This window comes from Macaca fascicularis, chromosome 2 (genome assembly GCF_037993035.2).
Source record: "Macaca fascicularis isolate 582-1 chromosome 2, T2T-MFA8v1.1".
In the NCBI taxonomy this organism is placed as follows: Eukaryota; Metazoa; Chordata; class Mammalia; order Primates; family Cercopithecidae; genus Macaca; species Macaca fascicularis.
This window is the reverse complement of record NC_088376.1, coordinates 202,216,582-202,239,851: the sequence shown is the minus strand read 5'-3', so window position 1 is coordinate 202,239,851 and position 23,270 is coordinate 202,216,582. Positions and strand designations below refer to the sequence as shown.

Below are 23,270 nucleotides of genomic sequence, written 5' to 3'. Positions count from 1 at the left end.
CATTTTGCATGTCATTTTAGATTTAAATTATCTTTAAAATAATATTTTACACAAGGTTAGTAATTGTCACTTTGGAAAGTTCTGATGTTTATCATTCAGAGGCATTCATTTTTTATATTAAGAAAAAAACTACTTTATCATGCATCAGGGGTTCCTCTACACTCAGTAAAGAGACATTGACATAAGATTTAGAATACATTGTAATTACTCATGTGAATTGGAACATACAGCACTATATCAGCGAGATATTGTCCGGTAGACTTCCATAGTGGAAAACAGAAACAATTATGACACATAAAAGAATTTTTTAAGAAGGCAGTCCACAAGAGGCATGGAAGTGCACCAATAGGACCTGAAGGACCCAGGCACTATCTGTATTTTGGCTTCAAGGTGTCCACTGCGAGTTGACTCTTGAATTTTTTAGAAATTTTTTATTAATTTTAATTGTTGTGGGTACATAGTAGGTATAATATTTTGGGGGTACCTGAGGTGTTTTGATTCAGGCGTGTCATGTAAAATAATCACATCATGATTTCCACATTCCAGATGAAAGAGGAAGATAGGAAAGGCAAGAGTGTGCTCCTCCCAGCTGGGTTAAGTCTCTTTAAGAAGCGTCTCTGAAAGTTCCATACACCATTTTTCACTCACTTCTTATTGGCCAGGAAGGAATCATAGTGTAGTACCTAGCTGCAAGGCGAGTTGGGTAATGTAGTATTTTATCTCAACTCATGTGGTGGTTTTACCTCTTTAAATTTCCTATGTATTACAAAAAACAAATATATAGCTACGGCAGTAGTTCACATCTTTATTTGTGTTATTTTAAAAATAAATAAAGAAGCACATTTTATTTATGTCATCATGTTCTCTTTGAATTTAAAAAGATCCGATTCTCTGATAAAGCAGAAAAACAATGAACTTAAATTTCCTGATGCATAGTGTCGAACAATCACTTCTTACATATTTAACTACAAGCTACAGTCAGTCTTTGGCCATAGGGGTCAAAGATGAATAACAGTTTATCCTTCTCTCAAAAACCTACAATTTTTTTGAAGGAGAAAGACGTACAAACTCATCATAATACACAATAGAAAATCTATTTAAGAAGTAATACGCCCGAGGGAATAAAACTAACTCTGACCTCCCGGCTCGACAGGCGGCGCAGGCGGCGGTGAACTGGCGGTTCCAGGACCTCACCAGGCGGCCACGGGGCCTTCCTCAGCGCCGTCTGCACCGCCATCCTATGAAGAGACGGTGCTGTTAACGGTCATTACCCCAGGCCTCCGGCTCCCACGCCCGGGTGTGAAGAGACGGTGCTGTTAACGGTTATTACCTCACACGCCTCCTGCTCCCATGCCCGGGTATGAAGAGCCGGTGGCTATTAACGGTCATTACCCCAGGCCTCAGTTCCCACGCCCGGGTGTGAAGAGACGGTGGCCGTTAACCGTTATTACTTCACGTCTCCAGCTCCCATGCCCGGGTATAAAGAGACGGTGCTGTTAACGGTTATTACACGACGCCTGCAGCTCCCACGCCCGGGTGTGAAGAGACGGTACTGTTAACGGTTATTACACGACGCCTGCAGCTCCCATGCCCGGGTATTAAGAGACGGTGCTGTTAACGGTTATTACACGACGCCTGCAGCTCCCATGCCCGGGTATTAAGAGACGGTGCTGTTAACGGTTATTACACGACGCCTGCAGCTCCCATGCCCGGGTATTAAGAGACGGTGCTGTTAACGGTTATTACACGACGCTTGCAGCTCCCACGCCCGGGTGTGAAGAGACGGTACTGTTAACGGTTATTACCTCACACGCCTCCTGCTCCCATGCCCGGGTATGAAGAGCCGGTGGCTATTAACGGTCATTACCCCAGGCCTCAGTTCCCACACCCGGGTGTGAAGAGACGGTGGCCGTTAACCGTTATTACTTCACGTCTCCAGCTCCCATGCCCGGGTATAAAGAGACGGTGCTGTTAACGGTTATTACACGACGCCTGCAGCTCCCACGCCCGGGTGTGAAGAGACGGTGCTGTTAACGGTTATTACCTCACACGCCTCAGCTCCCATGCCCGGGTATAAAGAGACGGTGCTGTTACCAGTTATTACCTCACGCAGCTCCCACGCCCGGGTGTGAAGAGACGGTGCTGTTAACGGTCATTACCCCACACAGCTCTCATGCCCGGGTGTGAAGAGACGGTGCTGTTAACGGTTATTACCTCACACGCCTCAGCTCCCATGCCCGGGTGTGAAGAGACGGTGCTGTTAACGGTCATTACCCCACGCCTCAGCTCCCATGCCTGGGCCAACTACGGGGCTGGTGACAGGGCCTGGAGGGAAGGGCATGAATCCTGCTTCATATTTTGCCAGCCAGCGCCCACCCCCAGTAACAATCCAATTACCGTGCAGACGGTCTGTGTGCAGCAACCCATCCCCTTTTTGGACCATCCTGTCCAAATGCGTTGTCCTTCCTGCAACAAGATGAGCGTGAGTCAGCTGTCCTGTAACGCCGGTGCTCTGACCTGGCTGTCCCGCGGGAGCCCGTGCCTGCTGGGGTGCGTGGCGGGCCTGCTGCTTCATCCCCTTCTGCGTGGACGCCCTGCAGGACGTGGACCGTTACTGTCCCAGCTGCAGAGCTCTGGTGGGCACCTACAAGCGTTTGTAGGACTCAGCCAGATGGGGAGGGAGCCGGGTGCCGCAGGAAGCCCTTTCCACCTCTCATCAAGCTTCACACCTGGTGGAGGTTCTGCCCTGGTGGTCCCACCTCTCCAGGGGGCCCACCTTCATGTCTTCTTTTGGGGGGAAATGTCGCAAAACTAACAAACCTCCAAACCTCCAAACCCCGGCAACTGCTGCTTGGAGTCGTGCATAGGACTTGCAAAGACATTCCCCTTGAGTGTCAGTTCAACGGTTTCCTGCCTGCCTGTGACCCTCAGTCCTCCCATCTAACTGTGATCATTGCCCTCTCCGAGTATCTTCCAGTGATCTGCCATCAGTGGCTCTTTTTTCCTGCCTCCGTGGGCCTTTCTGGTGGCAGCCTCAAACTGAGAAGCCACAGTTGCCTTATTTTTGAGGCTGTTCTGCCCGGAGCTCAGCTGAAGCAACCTTTAGTGCCTTCCATTATCTTATCCCTCTCTTCCCATCCCTGATGATAAAGATCTTGCCTTACAGACTTTACAGGCTTGGCTTTTAGATTCTGTAACTTCAGACTTCATTAGCACACAGATTCACTTTAATTTCCTAATTTATTTTTAAGTACAAAGAGGGGCTATTAACACCCAGTACAGACATATCCATGAGGTCATAAATGCATGCTAGAAAACCAGGGCTGGATTTTATCACTGCGCTGTCTCCCCTTGTTTCTCTGTGCCAGATCTTCAGTGCCCCTTTCCATACAGGGATTTTTTTTCTCATAGAGTAATTATATGAACAGTTTTTATGACCTCCTTTTGGTCTGAAATACTTTTTAACAGAATTTCTTTCTTTAAACAAACAAACAAAAAAAACAGAGACGGGGTCTTACTGTGTTGCCCAGGCTGGTCTCGAACTCCTGGGCTCAAGTGATCCTTCTGCCTTGGCCTCCCAAAGTGCTGGGATTGCAGGCATAAGCTACCGTGTGGGGCCTGAACATAATTTCAAGAGGAGGATTTATAAAACAATTTTCTCTAATCATATGATTGGTGTCATTTTCCCATTTGCCAAGGTAGTCTCACTTAAAAAAAAATAAGGAAAAGAAATGGATAATTTCATCCGCTGCCTTTACTTGGGGTTAACGTGGTTCTTAAACACCTTCATCTTGGAACTCTCCAAGTGGGGTCCCTCTTGGGTTCCTGGTGGTGGGTTTTGAAAGATAAGGGAAAGCACATTTTGAGCATCTCTGGGTACCACGGTGCGGAACACTTGGGAACCAGAGCTGTTTCAGAGGAATCTGAAGTCTGCTTTTAGTTTTCAGAGACACGGCTTGTTGTAAAACATCAGAAGACATGACTTCCAGGACTCAAGCAGCAAGCCAGGATTCTAGGTTGGCTGCTGTGTCATCTTTGAAGTCAAGGCTAGGCTGGGCTCGACCTTCAAGAGTCCTTGTTTTGACAATAATTCACCCTAGGGAACTCATGTGAATACTACTATGTAGAAATAAAGCCTAGACCTTGAGCAAACATCTGTATATTGGTTGAAAATGATAGTGGTAACCGTTGATCCCCCTTACGTCATTTGACGTTTGGAAAATTCCAGTAATCACCATTTTTGCAATGAATATGGATACCACGTAGTACTTTGGTGTTACCTGCTTTTGAAAAATAAAGTCTTTGGTTCACCTGGTAAAAAAAAAAAAAAAAAAAAAAAAACTAACTCATTGGTGAGCTGGGGTGACCACGAGAAGAAGAGGTTGGAAAAACTTCCCAGAGGATGTGATATTTGATCTGGACTCAGAAAGTTGAGTAAGATTTCACTGCAAGGCAAAGAATGAGGAATCCAGACAGAAGGAATAGTTTCCAACACCTTATTACATATCCAGTGATATTTAACGTATAATGATAGTTTAATTCTGTGGCACAAATGTATGGTCAGAAGTTCACCATTTCTGTGAACAAAGTTTTATTGGAGCACAGCCATCCATTTGTTTATGTGTGTTCCTACTACATGAGCAGAGTCGAGTAGTTATAACAGGGACAATATGAATTGCAAGCTGAAAATATTTACAAAAGGGTTTGCTGACTCTTGTTATCAATTAAGACATTTGCACAGGTATAAAAAATGTACTGATGATTTCAGAAATTAATTAAAATGTACATGGTTAAACCTTCCCAAACCCTCTGTCTGCAATTACCTAGCAAAGCAAGGTAGAGGGTTAAAGGTGGGTAAATACATGAGTCAGGGGATAACTTTAATAAACTAGCTTGACATCTCTAAGAAAATAGCTAGCATTGTGGCCTATACTACAATGTCCCAGATTTTACCCTTCTCACTTTTGTGTACCAGGGGATTTGCATACTAAGACATTGGAAACTGCCAAAATGATAGACATGAAGCTCATCCTTTTGCTAGAAGAGATGTAAGACAAAAATAGAAATAGAGAGGGGGAAAGGAAGTGAATTGCAAAGTATGTATTTCCATTTAAGGCTCCTTTTTTTTTTTTTCTTAAAGTTTCTGGCTTAAGGTTTAAGTACCTTTGATCTGAGTCAGTCTTTTCCTTTTCCCAGTGCTCAGATGCATTGATACCCTTGACAAGATCAATGCAACTGGAATGGAGGGAGGAAATCAAGAAACGAATATTTTACAAATTAAGTAGGTCAGCCCAAAAGCCTAAGAGCAGACTCAGAGCACCCAAGGACTCATTCAAATAGGGACCGCTTATTATCTTATAATCCCAATATAAATACCTCTTTAGTCCCTCTCCGTGTCAGTGGATTCCACCAAACCTGGGAGTGGCTGCTTCCCTTCTTCCCTTTCTCTATTACACGTTCTGATTAACCCTCAAACAGCTGCATCAGTGGGCCTCAGCACATGAGAAGGACTTCTAGGCCAGGCGCAGCGGCTCGCGCCTGTAATCCCAGCGCTTTTGGAGGCCGAGGCGGGTGGATCTCCTGAGGTCAGGAGTTTGAGACCAGCCTGGCCAACATGGTGAAATCCCTGCCTCTACTAAAAGTACAAAAATTAGCCGGGTGTGGTGGTGGGCACCTGTAATCCCAGCTACTTGACAGGCTGAGGCAGGAGAGTCACTTAAACTTGGGAGGTGGAGGTTGCAGTGAGCCAAGATTTGCTACTGCACTCCAGCCTGGGTGACAAACCTAGACTCCATCTCAAAAAAAAAAAAAAAAAAAAAAAACTTTCTAGAATTGTGATGATAAGTAGTATAGCATCCTATAAAGAGCACACAGATTAGTGGGCTGAGAATCAGAGTGCTTACGGTCACTGGATTTTACAGCTGGAAAGGATCTTACCAGTTATCTAGTCCAACTTCTCATTTTCCTCTGTAAGAAACTCAGGTCCAAATCAATAATGTGACCAATATTTTAGTCCTGGTCTATTCTACTGTGGGACCTTGGAGCCTCTAATTCTCATCAGTCTCTGTGTTTTAAATGCAAAATTCACATAAATCAAATAATCTCAAGAAACCTCTACATTATAGGATGGTAGTAGTCCACATCTTGACAAAACAAAACAAACCAAACATTTTAAAACATTTAAAAAGCGCTATTGAATTTTAAGAAGGGCCTTTCTGCTTTTTAGCATCAGGCTTCAGAATGTAACCTTTTAGAGTGAGTTCCCAGCATACTATAGAAAACATTGAATTCTCTTCTTCATTTATTATTATTTTTTTCTTAAAGGTGCCTCTCATATTATTTGTCCAGAAGTTTGATGTGAAAAAACAGTTGTAGCAACAATTGCTTCTTTCTTTTTTTTTTTTTTTTAGACAGGGGCTCCCTCTGTCATTCAGGTTGGAGTGCAGCTGTGTGCTCTCAACTCACTGCAACCTCTGCCTTTCGGGTTCAAGCGATTCACCCACCTCAGCCTACCAAGTAGCTGGGACTACAGGCATGGATCACCACGCCTGGCTAATTTTTGTATTTTTAGTATAGACAGTGATTTGCCATGTTGGCCAAGCTGGTCTCAAACTCCTGGCCTCAAGTGATCCACCTACCTCGGCCTCCCAAAGTGCTGGGATTACAGGCGTGAGCCACCTTGCCCCGCCCAGCAAGTGCCTTCTGCACGGCGTGATTCCAGTGGAGGCCCCAGTCAGCAGGTCATTCCAGTGAGTCATTGTCGCCAACCATTGACAAGGCCCAGGAAAACAGCAGAGGTGGGGAGGTGGGGCAGGAATAGGGGAAAGGGCAGGAATTGGGGAAAGGGCAGGAATAGGGGAAAGGGCAGGAATAGGAGAAAGGGCAAGAATGGGGGAAAGGGCAGGAATGGGGGAAAGGGCAGGAATAGGGGAAAGAGCAGGAATGGGGGAAGGGCAGGAATGGGGGAAAGGGCAGGAATGGGGGAAAGGGCAGGAATGGGGAAAGGGCAGGAATGGGGGAAAGGGCAGGAATAGGGGAAAGGGCAGGAATAGGGGAAAGGGCAGGAATAGGGGAAAGGGCAGGAATGGGGGAAAGGGCAGGAAAAGGGGAAAGGGCAGGAATAGGAGAAAGGGCAGGAATAGGGGAAAGGGCAGGAATAGGGGAAAGGGCAGGAATAGCAGAAGCAAGTTTTGAAAACAGATTTATCTGGGTCCAAATTTGAAATATTTTACTTATTAAATCTCTATCATGTTTACGATAACCTCATCAAACTCTGCAAGCCTCAACTTTCTCAATGGAAAAATAGCAATGCCTATATTGTTCTGTTAAATATGGGTTAAATAATGGTGAAGTGTCTCTAGATAACCACCATATTCATTGCAAAGTAAAGGGTGGAAAAACTCTAGCCTAATATATATATTTTCTTTTGTTCCTTGCCTTCTTTGTCTGCACTTCTTTTTAGAATTGACCTTCAGAAGTATATCTTCTTTCTAAGTTTATATTATTCTTATAGAGTTATTATAAATATGGTATTTGTATATTAAATATAACTCAATTTCAATTTTTTATATATAAACTAGGAAAGGTGATCAATGTTTATAAGCCACATGGCCATATATTTCACTCTGACTATATGTGCGTCTATATGTGGCTTGAAGTTAGCTGTTTGGGTGATCAAATCAGAATAAATAAATCAACTTGATTTATGTTTTTGTTTTTCAAGAACTTTGTGCAATCCTTCATCTAAATTAAAGAAATCAACTAGTTTTGTAACAATACAGACAACGCTCTAAGAATAGCATTTTGCATTGTGTGTGGTATGCAAAAAAATGTTTTTCCCTCTGTATCCAGTATGTTTATGGGCCCCTCCTCACCTCAACAGTTGGTATATGCCCAGGGAATGTGAAATCATTTCAGCATTGGCCCAAGTACAACATAGAGTAATTAGAGAAGTAAATCTATTCTCTACAACTCATTGTGTGTATTCAAGAGCCAAATGAAATTTTCCTTGCAATTACCCTATGTTTGGGGATTATTCACCCCACTGCTTATTTCCTAACTCCAACTGTTTGCCCATGTGTCTGTCTGTCACTCTCCATCTTTCTTCATCAATCCAATAAAATACAGCTGACCAAAAATGAGAACCAAGGCAGTATGTGTAAAAATTAATTTGAAAAGCAAAATGTCAAGTTTGAAAATACAAACAGACAAGTTCTTTTCTTCTTTATATATAAGTTCTGAATTCATGGAGAACTACATAGTGTTTTTAAGTACAGAAATAACAAGTTAAAAATCACCCTGAATCCAACAATCTAAAGGAAACTATGAGTTTAGACAAACAATTTACCTTCCTGGGATATTGAACTAAGATTCCACTGAATGATTTGTCTGCATTTTCCTGCAGCAGTTCATCTATCTATGCTACATTCACTGTACTACTTATTAGCATAAGTAAAACTAGTGAGCTGCAAGAATTGATTATCAATTGTTTTTCTCTTGCCCTAAATCTCTGCCTCCAATTTTGTCCTGAAATGAACTAAACTGAGTACCATCAAATGGAGGCTAGAGGTCATATCCCCCTCATTTCCATATTAGCTTATGTTATATGTAATGATTTATATATTGAGAGATAGATATAGATACCTGTATATATTATATACTTTATCATTATAACAATATAATTATATAATTAAAGTTTCATATATATAACTTTATACATATATAGACTATATATAATATATACAACATATTTTATATATACATATATATATTCTAGACCTAACCTACAGCTAGTACTGCAAGTGGAGAATTTTGGTCTCTTTTTCCTTTAAAGAGGGTCAGCTCCAAATATCTTAAGTTTGTTTAGTCTTTACAGAAGCTTGGGAGAGAATAATGTACTTATTCTACGAAAATTGTCCCGTTTTTTCTGTGTGTGTGATATGCCTGTCTAAAGGAGAAGACCAAATGATTAATACTTTTATTTGTAGGATGGATTTTTGATGATGCCTAGTCGCTTACAGAATGAAGTCCAGGCTTTTAATCGACTTTCCCATTCTATCTTTAATTTGATCTCATTTTTGCCTTTCTTCTGTTACTTGGACATGTCCTGAATTTTCTGCCCTTTTCCTCTGTACCTTCCTCTGGAAATACCTTTTGAGGGTACTAAACTCTTTGTTTTAGACATGAAACAAGAAACTTAGTACTAGGTAAACTTAGTGGCTAGCCCAAGGTCACACAGAGAGTTAGTGTCAGCCACCTGCCATCTCCACAGCTGCATCTCAAGCTTCTCTGATGCCACATTCCACTTCTGTATAGAGCTCATTCCTGTGGTTTTTCACTCTCCAACACACCAGATGTACTGCTTCCACATTCTGTCATTATCTCCGCACATTTCTTTCAGTCTTCATACTTTCTTTAAGTTGTTTATTTTTATATCTCTTTTCCGGTGATGGGAAGAAGGCTCCTACTGAATAACAGCCTAAGAGAGGGATAAGCAAGCTCCGTGAGAAATGCTGGCAATGCTCAATAGTAAATGCTGTAGTTATTAAGGAAAAGGCTGAAAATATAAGATGAATGATTCCAGTGTTGTATTTTCATACGGGAAAAAAATCAGGCAAATGGCAAAAATAATTGTTTATTAATGGGAAGAAACAATCTGGAAAACAATGATTTCAAGTGAATAAAGATGGGGAGGAAGTGGTAAGTGAATATGCTCTGTGTGTGTGTGTGTGTGTGTGTGTGTGTGTGTGTGTGTAGTGTCTTCACATATCAGAGAAAAATCTGAAGAAAATAAAGTTATGTCCAAGGTTGAAGTCTTACTAATACTGTTTATATCTCTTTTCTGGTGATGGGAACAAGGCTCCTACTGAACAACAGCCTAATAGAGGGATAAGCAAGCTCCGTGAGAAATGCTGGCAATGCTCAATAGTAAATGCTGTAGCCAGTACGGAAGAGGCTGAAATATAAAATGAATGATTCCAATGATGTAATCGTTACGTAAGCAACACAAATTTTAGAAAATGACCATAACAGATGTTAATGAGCCTGTGAATTTACGTACAAATCCTGTTTATGTTTCATTTGACTGGGCAGCAGGTGAGGCTGAGGATCTCCATATACTATAAGAGTGTACAAAATATCCTCTATTTGGAAACATTTGCTAAAGAGTAATGATATGATTATTGCTCAAAGGGAGTGCAGATTAAATGTCATTGAAGCTACTCTAATGCTGTAAAAGTGGCACTGCTAAAATGAGAAATAACCTTCCAAGGCAGGTGTTTGATATATACCCTATGGGCCACTTAAATCTAGATACACTGACAAATTAGAAGGTCCCTTATAGATAGATAATAAATGCTTTAAGGTGAGGGAGACAATTTTTAAGCACCCAGATACTTACTCTAATGGTTTGGGTTACTCTCCTAATACCTATAATTTAGAGATTATGGGACATTTTTCAGTGGAATTCAATGATTTCCATCAGTTATCATTTTTATTCATTAAAAATGCGTTGATTTCTCTTACCCTTATACTACTGTGTTTGGTTTTTGATCCATTAAAATAATGTATGTATTGGAAATTGTAGACTGCCAGACAATTGTTTTCATTATTTATGAAATGTTGTTCCCTCACTTTTCAAATGGTAGCACTTTGAAATGTGCCAGGCTTTCCAGCAGGGGGTTTTCTTAAAAACCTATGACCCTCTTACTTCTAAAAAAATAATAATAATAAAATCAGATAAATCGAATAATTGATTTCTTCTCCTCACTTTGGATTCATAAAGATCCCATGAGTTAGAGATCTATGCAAAGCAATTTATAATAAGGAAAGCAAGGGAATTCAAAGGAAAAAGATTACACTGGAAGACAAAGAAAGAAACATGTATATCTAATAACAGATACTGAGGTGTAAACAAAACCGTTGTTTTGCTTTTACAAGTTTGTTTTTCTCTGTTAGACTCTAAACCCCTTAAGGGCAGCAAAATTGTTTTACCCATTTTTAAAAATATCTAGCTCTAGTACATAGAGCTTCCAGTACATAGAATGCATTCAATAAATGTAGAAAGAAAAAGAGGAAAGAGAGGAAGTGACAAGACATTTTGGAAAGAATAAAAAATAATTGAAATAAATATTGAAAAATTGGTTTTCAATTTTTCCACAGATGATAAGATGAAGGATGATCTTCGTGGTTTTGTTTTTTAAATATATTTATTCTAAATAGTGTATAAAACACATTTTAAAATAAGGAAAACCTCTATGATATTGTTTTGTTTCTGACAGATTAATGAATGAGCTCTTTAAAAGTGGGTTACCTTAGGCTTTAAGGCGAGAACGTAAGCATTGTTTCAGGTAAAGATGCATTTTCTGTATAAGTAATTCATCTTTCTTCCTTTCTTATTTAAACGGAAAAAAATTCTTTTATTTCAGAATCCTACTTTCTGAGTCACTTGAAATGTTTTCTCAACCAATGTGGCCAAATTCTGCTGTTATATTAGGAATGCACTCAAAAAAGAGGTGCTTAATTTCTCTTATCTCCTCTAGACAGACTGTAATTAGAATTAACCAGGGTTTCACTTAATTTTGCAGGAGTTCTTGTGTACAGCAGCCTTCAGAGTCATAGTATAATTAACACTGTATCACTCCCATTAGTGTTTTTAAGCACTTAAATTGTGCCATAATGGTCACAGCTAAAGTTGCCATTAAAGGGCGATTGCTATTTATTATGCTCATAAAGTAGACACTTTACCGCAGAAAAAATGTATGTAGTAGGATTCCATTTAGAAAGCAGAAACAGACAGTGCCATTAGTTATGGCACCCTTGGGCTGAAAGGGCTGTCTCAGATTGATCCTATTCTTATTTTATTCAGTAGGCAGTGGAGAAATCTAAAAACAGATGACAAGTCATTCAAATCATTGCTTTAAAGAAAAAAACAGGTCTTGATTAGCTGAGTTCCCACATAGACTTATAAAATGTTGACATTAGGACAAACCTAAAAAGATGAGGGAGTCTAACTCATTCATTTTGCAGATGAGAAAACTGAGACAAGAGAAGGTTGGGCGTCAATCTTAAGGTTACAGAAGATAGCGGGGCAGAGTTAACAGTCAGATCATAAGACTTAGAGTTCTCATGCACATTTCACAAGGCCATACTGAATAAATTTAATGGTAGGTTTTGTTTTCTGTTGTTCCCAGCAAATAATTGACACCCCTTTAATTAAGTTTAGCTTCATTGACTAGCAAGGTGCATTATGTTTCCTTTACAAGACATTTTACCTGATTTCAGGGTCAACAATGTCATATAGATATTAGACAGGGTTTGTTTTTACATGTTTATTGATTCTACATGATGTTGTTGTTTTGTTTCATTTTGTTTTCCAAGATTCATTTTATTGAAGGTGGCAGAATTATCCTAATGTCATTGGCTCTTGTCATTGAAAAGAGAAGAGCTCTATACAATTTTAGTTTTTTCTAATAATCGTATTATATAATCAGTTTGGTTCCACTATCTATATGTTAATTTTGTTTCCCAGTGCAGGCTGGTAAAGATATATTTTATTATGCTGAATTGTTGCAACTCAACACAAACCATTTATAAGAGTAAACAATTATCACTGAAATGAGAACAATTTAGTGGTCTTGCATGATTAGTGTCCTACATAAATTCTTTATGACACCGAACTGAAAGATGATGTTATGAATGTATAATGGGAAGTTAACAGAATATGTCACCTTTTGATTTGTTTCTGAGGAGACAGGCCTTGCAATCAGTGATTTTCCAATGGCCAGAAGCCTATAAAACTACCATATTTGTTCCTTGTAAATTAAAATTTAGAAGCCACAATGATGTATGTTGTTAGACCAGCTGGGAGAAAAATGCCTGGAAAAGGAAATTGCTTTATATATTTTTTCTGATAAATTTCAGCTCTATGTGTGTGTGTGGAATTTTATTTTTCTATTTCATGTCATCATTACTTTGGAAAGTTTAACAGCAAAATTTATAAACTTTCTCTTTTGTTATTGTTTACATTTTGGAGAAAAAAAGGCTTGAAAAAATGGTATAATGCATGTAATCCTCACAAAAGCCAGACTGATAAAAATACGTAAGAGTTAAATAATTATACAAATGTCTGTTTTCTTAAATGGGACCAAAGAATAGACTATAAAATCTATCATTAATATTTTTTAAAAATCAGACATGCAAGGGATCTTATGGATTATCTTAATTTTTATCTGAAGATGAGGCCATTGAAATTTTTCAAGTACAAGAAATACTTTAAGATGATACAGTCCATTAGTGGCAATGTCAGGAGTAGTATCTGAGCATATTTAATTCCATTTCATATTGCAAACTTTCTAATTTATTCTTTTCCATATGCTGCTCCTCAGTGACCCAAACCAGGCCTTCTTCACATTATTTGGCTTGATTAACTCATTAAATCAACACAAGTTTGTGAATGCCTACTATATGCCAGATACTACCTTTCTAGGCATTAAGAGAAAATAAATAAGCAAACGAGATTAAAAAAAAATATGCGCCAACATTTATATTCAAGAATTTGGGGAGGAGATTTTATTTAAAAATAAGGAAAACATATAGCACATTACATAATGATAAATGTTATGTTATGTAGAAAATAAAGCGGAAAAGAGAATACCAGGTGAGTATTAGTTTTAGATAAGATGGTCAGGAAAGGATTCATAAAAACTTTTACCAAAGACAGACAGCACGAGAGCCACAGAGCTATCTTGTGGAAAATCATGTCAGACAAAAGGAATGGCAAGTCTTCTAGTGCTAAGGCCAGAGTGTGCCTGTTAGATTTGGGGAATACCCTGTCTAGCCGTAAGGAAGAAGCAGGAAAGAGGGTAGAGGTGAAATGGGGGTGTAGGGTGCAGAATGTGAAAGCCTCATAGCTCACCATAAGGACCTTAGCTCTTACTTTGAATAATAATATGAAATTTTATTTCTTCATTCTTAACTCATACAACACATATTTAGTGACTGTCTACTGAGTGCAGGCCCTGATTGTTCAAATCATTGGAAATAGGTTAGCAAACTCAAGGCCTCATTTTTACTGCAAAATTAAAGAGAAAGTTTTGAGCAGAGGAGTGACGTAACATTCCTACCTTTAGTGGGGGCCCTGTGCCTGAGGTTCAGCATGAGATGTATAGAGAGGCAAGAACTGGTGGAGGCCACATTTACGAACAATTACAATAACCCAGGAAAGATGACAGTGGCTTGGACAAGGTGGGTAGAACTGAAGGTAGTAGCAAGCGGTTAGATAATGAATATTTTGAATATATATAATAGACCCTCCTGATGATTAAATGTGGTGTCGGAGAGAAACAGGGATCAAGGATGTCTCCAAGTGGTTTGCCTGAACAACTGGGAGGAATTAGTTGACAACTGAGTTGAACAAGCTGCAGGAAGAGATTAGATAGGAAAGATAGAGAGTTCAGAACTGGACTTGTTACATGTAAGACACCTATTGGACATCCAACTGGAAAAATCAAGCAGATAGTTGGACTTATAAATTCTGGAGTTCAAGAGACAGATTAGGCTGCATATGTAGATTTCTCATTAGCATATAGATGGTATTTAAATCTATGAGACCAGATGTGATCACCAAGGGAAGGAGGAGAGAAAACATAAGAGTTCCTAGGACTGAAGCCTAGGGTACTTCTACTTGTACAGATTACAGAAATGAGAAGAAACAACTGGAGATACTGAGATGCAGCAGTTAGAGGCAGAGGCACAACAAAAAGTGCAGTATCCTGAAAGCTAAATGGAAAAAGTATTTCAAGGAAAGGTCCACAGTCTCTTATTCCCCATAGGCCAAGTAGGAAGAGGTGGGAGAATTAACAGTGAATTTACAGCATGAAGGTCATTGGTGACCTTGATAAGAACAGTTTCTGTAGTGTGGTGGTGGGAAAAACCGTGTCTGAAATGGATTCAAGAGAGAATGAGAAAGGTAAAATTGTTGACAGCTCTTTTGAAAGAAAGCATGTCATTGCCCTGAATGTATTCCAGGTAGGATTGGAGTATTTGGGTCCCCTGCCTGCTGCTGTGGTTAAGTGAGAGGCAATGACGGTATTCCTCTTCTCAACTTCTCTTTCTAAAAAAAAGATAACAATAATAATGATGCCAATAATAATAATAATGTACACAGATCTAAACTCCACTGAGAGAGGTCTGCACTGTGACATATAATGAAATAAAAATGAGATGCCTTTTGTTTCTAAAATGTGTGAATTATTGTGGAAATGTGTATTCAATGAGATGATGTTTGTTATTCTTATTTATAATTAAAATTATTTTCTTTTCTATACAATTAGTCAACTTCCCATTCATACTACTAATGGAAAGAAAAAGCTTGATCTTGATAATTTAAGATATCAATGGGTTTCTAGAGTAAAACATGTTGTCTGTCTTTCAGTTAAATCCATCAGTTCAAATCTTATTCCCCTTCTCCCTCTTCTATTTTCCCCTGCAGCATCTTAACACAGGGAAGATTTACTTAATACCATGGTGCTAAGATATGTGGAGGTGGCTTATTTCCATAATTTTCAGATTATTGCTAGTATCCACTATTGGTGTAACTGGTCCATGATCCCTGCTTTTGTCTTTCTGTGTCAGATCTGCTCACTTCCTCTCTCCTCTCCTGGTCCGAGGATCTTCTGTTCTGTGTCCTTTTAGCACTTTGGCAGACACTCTATCATCTAGGTTTCCCACATGCCACCTTCTGGCCACAGATAAACTGGAAACACCATTCCAGGGCCCTCTTTATGCCTCAAGAGGCCTGCACCTGTGTATCTACCTTACTTTGGTCATCATGACTACCGCTTATCCAGAGTGCACACAGGGCTATGTGTCAGTGCCGATGGCAATTCTATAAAGATGTAGGATTTCTTACAAAGTAATTTTCCCCTGGACTCCCAGCTGGAAAAAAGAACAGAAGCTACACATGATTTTGGATTCTCCTGATTTGTCTCATTTTAAGTTCTCACTCAGACTTCCCTGCCTTGATGTAGGCCTTGGAATTGGAAGACATTGACTCTATTACCAGGCAGACAGGCAGCAGCCCAATCCCAGCAGTGTTCCCCTGAACTGCTCCTGCATCTCCAGCTCAGAGTAGAAAACTATTTTTTCTCTCTTGTGTGATGACAACATCCTACATCATGCCATACCTTCTTCCCTAGTTCTCTATCATAATTTATTCTTTGGTTGACCTCCGTACAGACGGAACATCCGAAAACCCCCTTTCGTCTCAGTAACTTAGCTCCTTCTTCCCTAGTTCTCTGTCATAATTTATTCTTTGGTTGACCTCTGTAGAGATTGAATGTCCAGAACCCCCTCTTGTCTCAGTACGTCTTGCAAGTGAAAGTGATCCTCAGATTGGAAACATGCAAAGCCCTATTTTAATCAATTAAGCTCACTTTGACTTCTTTTCTTCTATGCTCCTTCCACCCTGCCTCCAATGAAATGTATGCACAAACTTTAGAAGGTTGAGAGTTTGGGAAAATTAAAACTTGGGGGAATAAAATACACGGCAGATACTATTTCAAAAAAGATTATCCTGCAACATCAGTAAAGACAGTAACAAGACTGGTTTTTGGTGTTATTGTAAAATACCCTCAACTTCCCTGTTGGCCTTCATTTCCCTTTGTGAGTGCTGCCAGCCTCCTCTGTCAGAAAAGTCTCTACTTCCCACGCTTGTGTCCCCAACATATATGCTCTACTCCTTCACTGCAGAAGCTCATAACTTCAGTTATGCTAAGATATAAAAATTACTGATGCATAACGTTTGGCCTCTCAATAGATTTTGAGGTTTTTGAAACAACGTCATAAAAATTCTACTCAAAATAAAGTGGGACATATATTTTTTTTTGTCCGACCTCAGAGAAAAAGAATGAAGGTATATATCAAGAACTTCCTAAGTTGAGACATTATAAAAGTAATGAAAGAATCTACTGTGAATGAATTAAAGTTCACTTTAATGAAAACTATTATTTTCACCATTAATTCATTGAACCAAATGCATATATACCATGGTACAGATATTTTAGCATGAGCTTCTAATAACAGCATACTTCACTTTCTTTAACTAAGAAGCTGGTGACAAGCCTTTACTCTGGTTTGAACTTCTCTTCTTTTCGGTTCAATGATATCTTTTGATATCCCCTGCCTTCTAATCTCATTCAAAGCCAAATTCTTCAGAGGATATAAATATTTAAATTATTACGTCTTCTCCAATATATTTTTTAATTGACTAACTTATGATTTTATTTTTAAATATGACAAAACTTACATCATGCAAAAGGTAAAACAACTGCCCCATAGCCTTTCTGATCTTCTCCCTCTCTTTCCATTTTTGTTTTATTTGTACAGTTTCCTTGTTTTGGTTCCCTAAGCACATGTTTATTCTTTCCTCTTGGTGATTCAACAGTAATCCAGTGAAGTTTTTGTATAGTATATCAAGGCTTCTGGTGCTATTTGTTGAAAAAGCAACACTATTTTCTTAATTTTTGAATATGCCTTGAGTTTAGTTTTAAGAATAAACATTAAACCTACCATTTACTGAATGTATTTTACGCACCAGGACTATGCAGAACGTTTTACCCTCATATTTAATTCTTCCCCAACTCCCAAAACAGGTTTGTCATAATACCCATTTTGCAGATGAGAAAATGAAGATCAAATAAGTACTCTGCCCAAAGTGACATGTCTGATAAGAGTTTGGGCAGAAGTTAAACCCGTTTCTTTTCAACACTAGAACCTGCGCTCTTAGTAAATAGAAGGTACACCGTTTCCTCTTACGCCCTGCCTCTCCTGGCCTCACTTAATCAGGACATGACTTTGTCTACAAGAGTGTCCTATTCCACAACCTTCCTCCTCCCAACTAGATCTTTCATTCTGTTCTCCTTTTCTTCTCTGCAGTAAGCTTCTCCATGTGATAGCTGAATGCTGAATTCATAATCTCCACTTCTGGTGAAAAGAGTGACAATTTGATTTCTGAATTAGTGAAAAACTGAAAGCATAAAACTCTGACCTTTCCGGAGTAGTTATGACTGATTTCCCTGGCAGCCTGAGAAACATCCAGTCTCTAACTTCACATGCCTTTGGAGGATGTTCTAGTCATCTGACCGTTGTCATCAGAGTGTCATCAAGTCCTTTCTTTCAAATGTTATGGTTGTACATGTTTTAAACTGTCCTTTCATATGATCAAAATAATAAGAATTTGTCATTAAATGTTCAGTAATATGTTAACTTTTCAAGAATGATATAGGCAGTTTGCCTTATAAGTATAATGTACAATTTTGACCTTGCCACTTTATATTCTCTGTCAGCGGTGACAGGTGATTTTCCTCACCTCAAGTTAGGCAACTGTTCTAGCAACTTGCAGTGATTTTTGTGACATGACTGACATGTGAAAAGTGATATATCCCTTTCATTAAAAGATGCATGTTCTAAGCAAGGAAGCCCCTGTGCTCCCATAAAACCATAGCAAAAAAGAAAACACTTCTACATTGATAATTCTGAGAAAGAAAGCCCATTCTCATGCTATCCCGATAAACATCATTATAAACTTTGAGAAGAGTAGGGTCATGTCTTATATCAGTTCCTCAAAATAATGATTAAGTTGAAGCGCTTTTTAAAATACAACATATATTTGATAAACTAAGAAGCTATTGAAAATTTTGATACTAGAAAGAAAGAAAGAAAATAATCCATCCTATTTATCTGGATGATATTTAGTTACTTTCATCTTGTTTTATATTAACTAATGTTTTGAAGAAATATTCAAAATCTCCTAAAAGAGGATTTCATCAGAGGGGAGGCTATTAAATAATGAATTTCCAGGCTTTTAGAATTTATGCATGCCTTTAAATAAAACAACTTTTTCGAGTCATAAATCTCTTTAGCCCATGTGTATGCCACAGCATTTAGGCATGGGTCTAGAGAAATGCCAGCGTGTTGGGATGTGAGGATTAAACACAATGCCTGTCAGACACTGAGTTCAAAAGGGTGTTTTGTTTTTCTTCTTTTTTATTTCTGTGAGGACAACTTCCCCGCTCAGCATATCTGCGCCATTTGGAATAATAGGAGTGTTTTAAAATAGGACTCAAATTAATTATTTGTTGTTCTTAAAAAGTACTTTTCTTTTGGGAAACTGCACAGTTATTTAAACCCGGGAGGAAAACGTGCTCATGTGAAGGCACACATCATATGAGTGTTTTATTTTAAACCGGAAAGATTATAAAAATAGAATATATCCTCCAGACATAAGCATAATGGAAACAAAGCATGGAAAAGGGAAAGTCAAGCTTGTCACATGAGTCCGTACAGAAGACCACCTAAACAGGCTTTGTGTAGCAACAAGGCTGTTTGTTCACTTGGGTGCAAGTCCGAACAGAGCGTCAGCAAAGGGAGATAGGAGAGGGGCAGCTGTAGAGAGGTGGGTGGGCCATGGAAAGTTACAGGTAAAGGTGGTTATCTGTTGTCAGCAGGTGGGGGTCACATGGTGGAGAGATCATGAGACTCGTCATCCTGGAGAAGGATATCACAGGGTCCACTGATCAGTTAGGACAGGGCGGGAACAGTCCTCGTGGTGGAGCGTCATAAGGTGGATATTGAGTGGGGTCTGATGGGAAAGAACATTTTCTTCAGACGCTGACTGATTTGGGAAAGGTCTGGTAGAGATAAAGGTACATGAACCCATACTATGTCCTCTTTTGTCGGTTAAGTCATCACCTAAAAGTTTTGGACAAGTTTGGGTTAATCAGTTAAGGCAGGAACTGGGGTTTCACTTTTGTTGTGTGTTTCTTTTTTTTTTTTTTTTTTTTTTTTTTTTTGGCTGCTCCAGATTTCTTGGCTCCTGCAGGCCATCTGGACGTATATGTGCAGGTCACAGGGGTTATAATGGATGACTGGCTCAGAGGCCTGACAAAACTCACACACACACACGCACCCCATATTCATACACATGTGGGCAAGTATATGTGTGCAGAAAATGAAAAAATAAAGATTCTGTTTTAACTACATACAAACTCAAAGAAGAACAAGTTCCCTCTATTTATTTTTCCCTCTCCCTTCTGTTTTCTATGTAGGCAATTCCCAGTGTCCAGCAGGATTATAACTTCTACAAAGAAGTTGTCTTTAAAATTTTTGATCCAGACTTATCTTTTTCTTTTCTGAATTAACATTAACCACCTGTGTCACTGAGTTAGGATATTAATCATATACATCTTGAGAGCAGGCATGTGTTTACATCACGTACCATCGTTTACCTGCTGTTGCTATCTTCTAAAGTAGTACGTGCATAAAACTTCTCACCCCTGGGAGTATCAGCTCCTTGGTGTGAAAACCAATATATATTTTTTTCTTTTTCAAATTTATTTTAGAATTGGGTACATGTGCAGGATTGCTACAGAGGTAAATTGTGTGAAGCTGAGATTTGATGTATAAATAAACCCATCACCGTGTTATTGAGCATAGTACCCAATAGGTAGTTTTTCAGACCTTGCCTCCATCCCTCTCTTCCCTCTCTAGTGATCCAGAGTATCTTTTTCCCCATATTTCTTTATGTCCATGTGTACCCAGTGTTTAATTCCCAGTTATAAGTGACGTCATGCAGTATTTGGAAAACCAATCATTTTACATTTTAATATTGGTAATATATCTAGTGGAATGCTAGTGTGCTGTCCCATTTACAATAGCGAAGACTTGGAACCAACCCAAATGCTCAACAATGATAGACTGGATAAGAAAATGGGGCACACATACACCATGGAATACTATGCAGCCATAAAAAAGAATGAGGGACATGGATGAAGCTGGAAACCATCATCCTCAGCAAACTAACACAGGAACAGAAAGTCAAACACTGCATGTTCTCACTCATAAGTGGGAGCTGAACAATGAGAACATGTGGACACAGGGAGAGGAACATCACACACTGGGGCCTGTCGGAGGTGGGAGGAAAGGGGAGGGAGAGCATTAGGACAAATAGCTAATGCATGTGAGGCTTAAAACCTAGATGAGAGGTTGATGGGTGCAGCAAACCACCATGGCACATGTGTACATATGTAACAAACCAGCACGTTCAGCACATGTATCCCAAAACTTTAAGTAAAATTTAAAAAAAAAAAAAAAAGAATGCTAATGTGCTGCCACTAAAGATTCTGCATTGTGTTTCATTCATGGATAGTAGGCCACAAAATTCAAGAATGAACAAATCAAATGGCATCTTCACATATTTTCTCCTTGAGATAAAAATGTTTGAGTTGTATTATACATCCTGTTTAAGTAGCAAAGTATAAAGCTTAAATATTTAAACCATTGGAAAAATCTACAATAACTCGGTTTTGTTCCATCTTCAAAAATGTGAAATAAAGGCATTCTACTAGAAATAGTCTGTGGAAAAAAAAAAAAAGTCTAAATATAAAGACAGACTAGTAGGTCAGACAGAAACAGGATTTGCCTATTCCCATTCTTCTTTATTGAGGCTTTTCTCCTTTCTAATGTCAGAAAGCTGAAAGCGTTAAAATTTAACCAACAAAAATGTCCTGACAGAGTTTCCGTAGTCGAGCCAATGATCCAGAAGATGATAAGAGAATACTGCTTTTCCGGGTGAGAAAAGAGAACACTTGGTCTAATATATTCATGCAAATGTCCAACTCTAATGAAATGCATTACGAAAACTTGAGTATACCTGAGGAGATCTGTACCCAGTTTTTGGATCCTACTGGAGAGCAGCTAACTTTGCATTTTAGCCAAGATTGTTAACACAGCTATTTCCATTTTAAAGGACACTTTAAGAATGCAGCATAACCTTTAAGGGTACTTACTTGCCTAAAAAGGCATTCCTGTAACACAGAGTTGAGTATGCATGAGGAACCAAAAAAAAAAAAAAAAAAAGGTTTGTTGGAAGAGACAAAACTCCAGTGAAATGTCAGGGACCTGAAAGGAGGAGAAGAATATGAATTGGAAAAGGCCAAGGGAAATGGCTTGCAGACGTAGTGACTACAAGGGATAAATAATGAGAGCTTTGGTAACTGGAGTGAAATTGTGCTTTGTAAATGTGTGAGAAATGGAATTAGATGGATTGGACAGTGCTGGATTAAATAGAGAAGTTTGAACTTAATGCAATAGGTAGAAGAGAATCATGTTATTTTTGTGAACCTAGTAGTGGTGTGGTCTGACGGACGGACACTATTACATCCCTTTGCTCATTGAAAAATATTCAACTATTTTTTGCTGCTAACTGCTTCCATTGCAGAAATACTAGGACATACAAATAAGCAAAACTGACAAAACTAAAAACCCCATATACTTACTATCCAGAGACTGAACAAGTGTTAACTTTCAGAATACAAGCTTCATACATAAAACTTCTGGTCAAGTAGACATGAAGTTGGAAGCTCAAAGGCAGTCCATGCAGTGAACACTATTCTTCCCCTGTCATTTGCCTTATTCTCTTTGAATTTGAAATTCACAAACAAAGGACCATTGGCTCTGACATAAGAAATAGAAAAAAAGAAAAGTTTGTTATTCTTAATATTTTTAATTTGACTTTTATTTATTTTTATTTTTATTTATTTATTTTTTTTGACAAAGAGTCTCGCTCTGTCACCCAGGCTGGAGTGCAGTGGTGAGGTCTTAGCTCACCACAACCTCTGTCTCCCAGGTTCAAGTGATTCTCCTACCTCAGCCTCCTGAGTATCTGGGATTACAGGCACGCACCACCACGCCTGACTAAATTTTGTATTTTTAGTAGAAACGGGATTTCGCCACATTGGCCCAGCTGGTCTTGACCTCCTGACCTCAAGTGATCTGCTTGCCTCGGCCTCCCAAAATGCTGGGATTACAGGTATGAGCCACTGCACGAAGCCAATTCGACTTTTCATTTCGTTTAAATAATTATCAATTAAATGTTAGTCCTCCTCCTGGCACTTGTAATAATTGATCGCTTGATATTCCTTCAACATATAATTATGGAGTAACTACTTCTTATTAGGCTTAATAAACAAAACAGCCTCTCTTCAAAGAGGTTAACATCTAATACTCTTTACATTGGTTTCTCTTTGGTATCTTTGTCAAACGTGTGGAAATTTATGACACAGCTATGCTTTATCCGGCTCAGATTAAAATGACAAACATTTTCAAATCTTGATTACCATGCCAGTTTTATTCTCAGTATCAAATTTCTCACATACTTAAGATGCATTAATTTTTTTTAGTCACTGAAGAGGTGTTTATTTCTTCATTGTTAT

General features: G+C 38.9%; 1 protein-coding gene and 1 pseudogene across 19 annotated transcripts in view; both read left to right on the top strand.

Moving 5' to 3' along the window:
* The window catches only part of ROBO2 (roundabout guidance receptor 2), a 1,364,435-nt gene that overhangs the window by 210,249 nt on the left and 1,130,916 nt on the right, over positions 1 to 23,270 (top strand). The gene's annotated exons all lie outside the window — the stretch shown is intronic.
* On the top strand, positions 2,239 to 2,999 carry LOC107128834 (lipopolysaccharide-induced tumor necrosis factor-alpha factor pseudogene; annotated as a pseudogene).